A 7013-nucleotide genomic window follows, 5' to 3' on the forward strand; every position below is an offset into this window, starting at 1 on the left:
TTCCAATATTGAAATTTATTATTAGCATAGAAAGTAAGCCAGTTGAGCAACAGGGGCAACAATGTGGGAACTGAGGACTGCGATAGTTTCTCTCCCATTTTGATTGACTTCAGGCAGTGGACAAAAGCAGGGAGGACTTCCGTGTTGGTGCTTATTAGATTGGTCTGTTCTATTGTCACAGAACTGCTTGCTTTGGAAAGAATGATTGATAGTACGCCCAATGAGGCCTGTTTGTAGTGGAACAGTATGGCTCTAGAGGGGTGTGTAGTTCCTAAGAAGTTTTGATTCAGTCTGTGTTAGGAAGGAAGTCTTTCCTCCTTCCTTATTCCTCTTATTCATTGAGGAAGTCTTGGATGTTAATCCATGCTGCAAATTGTCTGAGTTCTTTGAGGAGAATATGCCTTGACTAAGACACCGGGGAGCACAGTAGTTCACAGAAATAAGAGGAGTCTGAGAAGGGGACCCACACTGAACTACCCTCCAGCATCCCAAAAGGTCAATGGGGTACCTGCAATTCAATAGCTGGCAGCTGGATGTCTGCTCTGGATAATTCCAATGGAATTTTCAGCCAACATCATGAATTTAATGTGTACAAAACTGAATATCTTCTCTACAACCACTCTAGCTCAAAACTGGACCTTTCACTAAAAATTCCTATGTCTATTTAAAGCAGCTAAAGTGCAAGTAGGTGGCACAGTAGATAGAGTGCAGGCCTAGAGTCAGGAAGGCTGATCCTCCTGAGTTCAAATATAGCCTCAGACACTTACTAGCTATGTGACCTGGGGCAAGTCATTTAGCCCTGTTTGCCTCAATTTCCTTATCTGTAAAATGAGCTGGAGAAGGAAATGGCAAACTACTCCTGAATCTTTGCCAAGAAAACCTCAAATGGGGTCATGAAGAGTCAGACAGGACTGAAAAATGACTGAACTAAATTTGGAGCAACAACATACTCCCTTTCTTCACCCAGGCTTAATGGTCCAAGTATTCTATGATTCTTTCATCTCTTTCAGCCCACATATCTAGTAATCTACTGTATCTTTTTTTTTTTTTTGTAATCTGATGTGTAACACTTGAGGAACCTTTGATAGGCCCATAGAGCCTGGAGTGTTGCACCTACTCCCTTGGCCATTAAGTCCCTGCTCTAATCTGAATTCATAGACATGTCCTGAACCCAATTCAGATTGGATTTGGAGCTTAGCTTCAATGAGAAGTGGTCTTGTCTCTCTTTTCTCAAACTTGTTGGCTCATTAAATACCCATTCTATATCCCTGAGGATACATTATTTAAAGCTTAGATAGTACCTCTTGTCCAAGGTCTCCCAAAAGGAAGAACAGAAAAGCATTCAGCGTACAATATAAATCAACTCTAGAACAGTCATTTATTTCCCATGCACAAAAGAAATGCTAAAAGAAACAGAAGACTCACAGCACTTATTGACAGAAAGACAAAACAAGATCCAATATTTTTTTCTAAATAAATGTTATATTTCACCTCAGTTCTTCACTGTCCAAGCAACTCTCATCCCATCGCATTCCATGTCCCTTGCAAATTGGCAGGGACCAATGCAATTAAAAATATAAGGGAAACAGTTACCTGGGGGGGGGCGGAACCTTTGCAGCAAATTTATCTGATAAAGGTCTCATATCCAAGAAATATAAGAAATTGATTTAAATTTGTAATATAATATTCATTCTCCAATAGATAAGTGGACAAAAGATATAAACAAGCAGTTTTCAAAAGGAGATATCCAAGCAATCAACAACCAAATGGAAAAAAAATTCCAGGATAGGGAAATGCAAATTAAAGCAACATTAAGTTCCCACCAGACTGGCAAAAAAATGACAGTTATTAAAGGTACTACAGAAAAACAGGCATATTAATATATTGGTAATGGACCTGTAAATTAGTGCAGACATTCCAGAAAACAACTTGGAACTACGCCCAGAAAGTCACTTAGTTATATGTACCCTTTGATCCAGTGATATAACAACTATGTCTACAGAGATCAAAGAAAGAGGAAAAGGTTCCATATTTACAAAAACATTTCTAGTAGTTCTTGCTTTGTAGTAGCAAAGAAGTAAAAACTAAGGGAATGTCCATAAAATGGGGAATGACTGAACAAATTATGATATATGTGGGTAATAGAATTCTATTGTGCCATAGGAAATTATGGAAGGAGTGGTTCCATTCTGGATACAGTTCATCCTTCATTTTGAAGAGGACCAATGATATCATTACAAAAAGATGTCTTAACTCATACATGAGTTGGATTGAAGTGAGGCAGAGTCATCAGACCACTTTCTTTTTCAGAGTCATGCAAGTCCAGTGGCAAGACAAAAGTCAAGATGACTGGTGATGGCCTGGGATGCAGTAGATGAGCTTGGCATCATTAATGTCTTCCCAAGCTCTAAGTATTCCATGGTGCCTGTTTCAGCCATCTTCATGGCCATTGGAACAAATTGTTCTCATCTACCCATTCTCCTGGAGTTGGAGTAGACATCCCTCTAACTCACAAGTTTGAGGCCTGTCAGTTACCCTCAACCTGATTTCACCTGTCTGCTGAGATGGTTTTAATGGAGTATGGCTGCTGAGCATGCTGCAGCTTTGTAGATCCATTCTAGAAAAGACTGGTATGAATTGAAGCAGGATGAAATGAGTAGACTAAGGGGAACAATTTATGCAATAACAACAACATTGTAATGGAAAACAACTTGCAAGACTTAAGAACTCTGACCAATGCAATAACCAACCATAATTCCAGAGAACTGATAATATTCCCTACTTCTACGCAGAGGTAATGGACTCAAGATGAAGAATGAGACATACATTTTTGGACATGGTCAATGGAGAATGTATTCCATTTAATTATATAATTTTGTTACAAGGATGTTTTCTTTTTCTCAATTGAAAGAGGAAGGGGAGAAATAAGGTCCCCCCCTAAAAAAAAGGAAGAGAAAGAAAACTAGAAGAAATCACAAGCAAGTAGGATACCTTTGAATATTACACATTGAATTGCTTTAAAATATATGAAAAGTATGCTAAAACACAATGAAATGAACAAACAAACAAAACAGTACAGTCTTGGGAAAATCCTCTTGCTGTCAGTCATCTTCTTCAACAGCATTGCAGGCCTTCTCTCTTTGCCCCTGGTAAATTCAACGAGAAGGGCCTTAGACCTCTTGAACTCACCAGGGAACCTCCAAGTCTGGAGCCATCTCAAGACAGATAGTGATCCACATATCAGGTAAGAACAAACACAATACAATCAACCTGAAATCCAGACTCAAGCTTGCCTCGTCAGGCTTTGAATATCGTCTGCTAATGGCCAAATGTTGGCTAGGGTGGATGGCAGGGCAAGCCCCTCCATCCAATTGCTTCCTGGGAAGCAGTATGAAATAATTAGGGCAGGATATGAAGCTGGAGGGGAAGATAACCTTAAGAATAGTCATCAGCTCCCTCTGCTTGGTGGCCAACATAAGTACCTTGGGATGACAGGCAGCCCAAAGCACCAAGCTACATGTGGTCGGCCAGAAAGAGGAAGAACACCACAAACACCACCATCCTGTTACATTGGCCTACTTGCAGTTCCTTAAACATGGCATTGCATCTCCTCTCCCCATGTCTTGGCACTGACTGTCCCCTATGTCTGGAACACTGCCACTTCACCTCTTAATTTCTCTGGCTTTCTTCAAATGTCATCTCAAATGCCACATTCTGAAGGAGGCCTTTCCTCATCCCTCCAATTGCTAATGCCTTCCCCTCTCAGTTCATATGTTGAATGTATGTACTTACATGTTGTCTTTCTCATTAGATTATGTACTCCATAAGGACAGGAACTGTTTGGATTGTGGGGTTTTTTTTATTTCTTTAAATCCTTATCTCTTAGCACAGCACTAGGCACAGAGTAAACACTTAACTGAGTTCAAATCTGGTCTCAGACACTTACTAGCTGTGTGACCCTGGTCAAGTCACTTAAACCTATTTACCTAGGTTTTCTCATCAGTAAAATGAGCTGAAGAAGGAAATGCCAAATCACTCTAGTATCTTTGCTAAGAAAACCTCAAATGGGGTCAAGAAGTGTCATACACAACTGAAATGACTGAACAACAACAACAACAAAGAGGAAATTATTGCTGCTATGGGTGGGTCATACAAGGATGCTCCTATTACTGTGAAGACAAGTCTGCCCACAAGTCCTCAGGGAGATGGGACATGGCTTTTCCCCACTGCGATTCAGGATGGTGACAATAGCATCAAAGTTTGCATTTTCCCTCTCTCCTCACCTTCCTTGCTATCCCACCAGGGATGCCCAATATTCTGAGGATCAAGCTTCATGTTTTCCTCACTCCCTCATCTGTTTAATGTCCCACTGGAAAGATTGTAGTCAGGCACTTGAAAGTCTGGGGCACAAGAGATGCTGAGGTCCATCCTTCAGCTATTAGCTCCTTAAATCTTCTGGTCACAGGACCATAGACCTAGAGCTACCTAGTATAGCCCCCACTCCCTCATTTTACTAAGGTCTAAGGACTAGTGATTACCAGGTTACAAGTAGCAGAACAGGGATTGACCCCCAAATCATGGAAACAAAATAAAAACTAGAGTCTGTCTCCCTGTTCCCTTTTCTTCTCACCAGGCTGTTCTGCCTCCAATTCTGGGACTGTCCTGAGACTAATGATTGAAATCCAGTGACTCAGCTCAATTAAATCTGTTCTAATGAGAGTTTATTGCCTGTAGTTTGCTTCTCACCAGAGTCGATTGCACATCTTTGCTCCAAGTACAATTGAGGCCAGCAAGTCCAAATTGTTGAGCCAGAATCTCATTTCTCTTCATTCCCCACAGATCTCTTCACAGCATGGACATCTTTTTGAAGTTAATGGAAGTTCTACACCAGAATGATGTCTGGGGTCTTCAGGGAGAAGTGAGAACTGGGCCTATCATCATTTACCAAAGTGTAAGTTATTTTTCACTATCATCAAAGTGCTGGAAGAACCAAGGAGCTGAGACACAAACACTCAGTAGAACTAAGAATAACATAGGTAGAAGCATGTTTCTTAATGAGCCTTAAAACTAGGAATGACAGTACTAGTGGGAACAGGATCCAGATGAAAATTCACCAGTGGGGGGCGGGGGAGGTGGCTGGTGTTATGTGTTGCAAATCCAATATCTGGCTGCCGCCTTTAGAATGACTCAGAATTTTGTCAATGTTTACTAATTTTTCGATAAACAAAATCATTTTTTTTGAAAATGTTTGTTTTCTTCAAAACCAAAGCAAATGTATTTATTAAAGGTACATAGTAATGATAAAGAGATTGATAGTTAGAAAGACAAAGCAGTTATAAAGGCTTCCTAGGTGCAGGCAATGGGCTAAGCACTTAGGGTATACAAATACAAGCCAGCATGACAGTCCCTATCCTCAAGGAGCTTATATTCTAATAGGAGAAGATGATACATAAAGGAAAGCTAGAGAAAGAGGGTCAAGTAAGAAGAATGGTAAGGAGACTGCAAGAAATTATATGGAAGCCTGGGCCCCCTAATCTAAAGTAAAAAGCTCAGGCCCCCTAATATAAAGTAAAAAGCTCACCTATCAGGAGAGATAGGAAGTGGAGTCCAAGTTTCTGTTAGAGTATAGATGGTCTGAGAAGAGGGCCATGGTGAGGAGACTGTGGATAATGCATCTGTAATATGCATAAATCTATAGGTGTGCATGTGTGTATGCATATTTATACACATACATATCTCTCTACTGGGAGATAACATGTAAATACCTCCAATTAGAATGTATATATACAATATATACATGTTTGTGTATACATTGCAGATAGGTGGCTATATGTATGCATATATGTATATGTTCCATATTATGTATTATATATCTATATAAATAAACATATATCCTCTAGTCTCACTCTATGCTTCATTATTAGAATATATGCTGTTTTTTAATTTGAAGGTCTTATTGAGATCTTTGTAGAATTTCTTTACCTCTGCATTCCATACGATAGATGTCAGCATGCATGCTGCAATTATCCTTGAGTTGTTTTGCTGTGTTTTCTGCATGCTTCTGAGTACTGCTCTACAAGCTTACCAAATGTCCTATGATGTGATATTTCTTGTTGCCTTTGGATGAACTATAAAACTACCTCTGGGAAGATGGCAGAATGAGAAATAACCTAAGGTATGCCCAGCTTCCCATTCGCCAGTCCAAATAAACCAGAAAAATTTCCCCGAATGGAATAAATATAAAGTAATAGAAAGAGGTAAACTGAAAGTGCTTACCAAAAGGTGATTCTTATTTAAAAAAAAAAAAACAAAAAAAACTGAGACCAGTTCTTTAACCTGTAACTCCTGGCTGTTTCCCTCTCCCATCCAACATGCAGTGCTGAGAGGTCCCTTGTGCTTTGTGATAGCTACAGTTTTAAGCCCTGACTTTCAGAATTGAACCATGCTCAGCGTTCCCTCCACACCTACACACTCCTCATCTCAACTGGAAAGAAAGAAGGCCCACATGAAGAAATGCTATAGCTTACGAAGATCATTGTACAAGAAGAGGGCGCCCAGGAATGTGGCAAAGGCACAACTAATTGTTATGGTACAACAGGAAACAGGAAGCCCTGACAAGGGTAGGAGAAAGGTAGAGAAGAGAACCAATTCCAAAGCCTGTCCTGAGTTTCCACTTAGCCGGGTCTTGTGGCTTCTTCCCCAAATCCCTTCTCAACCAGTGCTCCGTGATCAATATAGGGACTAAATAAAGTCTGTCTCAAAGCATAGTAGATCTCAAAAGAGAAAGACTGAGAAAGGAGAATAGTCCAAGTTGCAGCTTCCTCTTGGAGTTTTCCAGTGTCACCATCCCAATCAGTTATGTTCAACCCCTAAAGAATAGATCTCATCAAACCATGTGATGAAAGAATAGCAGCAAGCATTGTGGAAGTGGCATAAAAGGCCTAGGCCTTCAGAAAGGAAAGGACTTTGCTAAGAAGGGCTAAGTCTATTAATATTATTCATCGCACAACATG

The sequence above is a fragment of the Vombatus ursinus genome, unplaced genomic scaffold (genome assembly GCF_900497805.2).
Source record: "Vombatus ursinus unplaced genomic scaffold, bare-nosed wombat genome assembly UNPS02014818.1, whole genome shotgun sequence".
NCBI lineage: Eukaryota > Metazoa > Chordata > Mammalia > Diprotodontia > Vombatidae > Vombatus > Vombatus ursinus.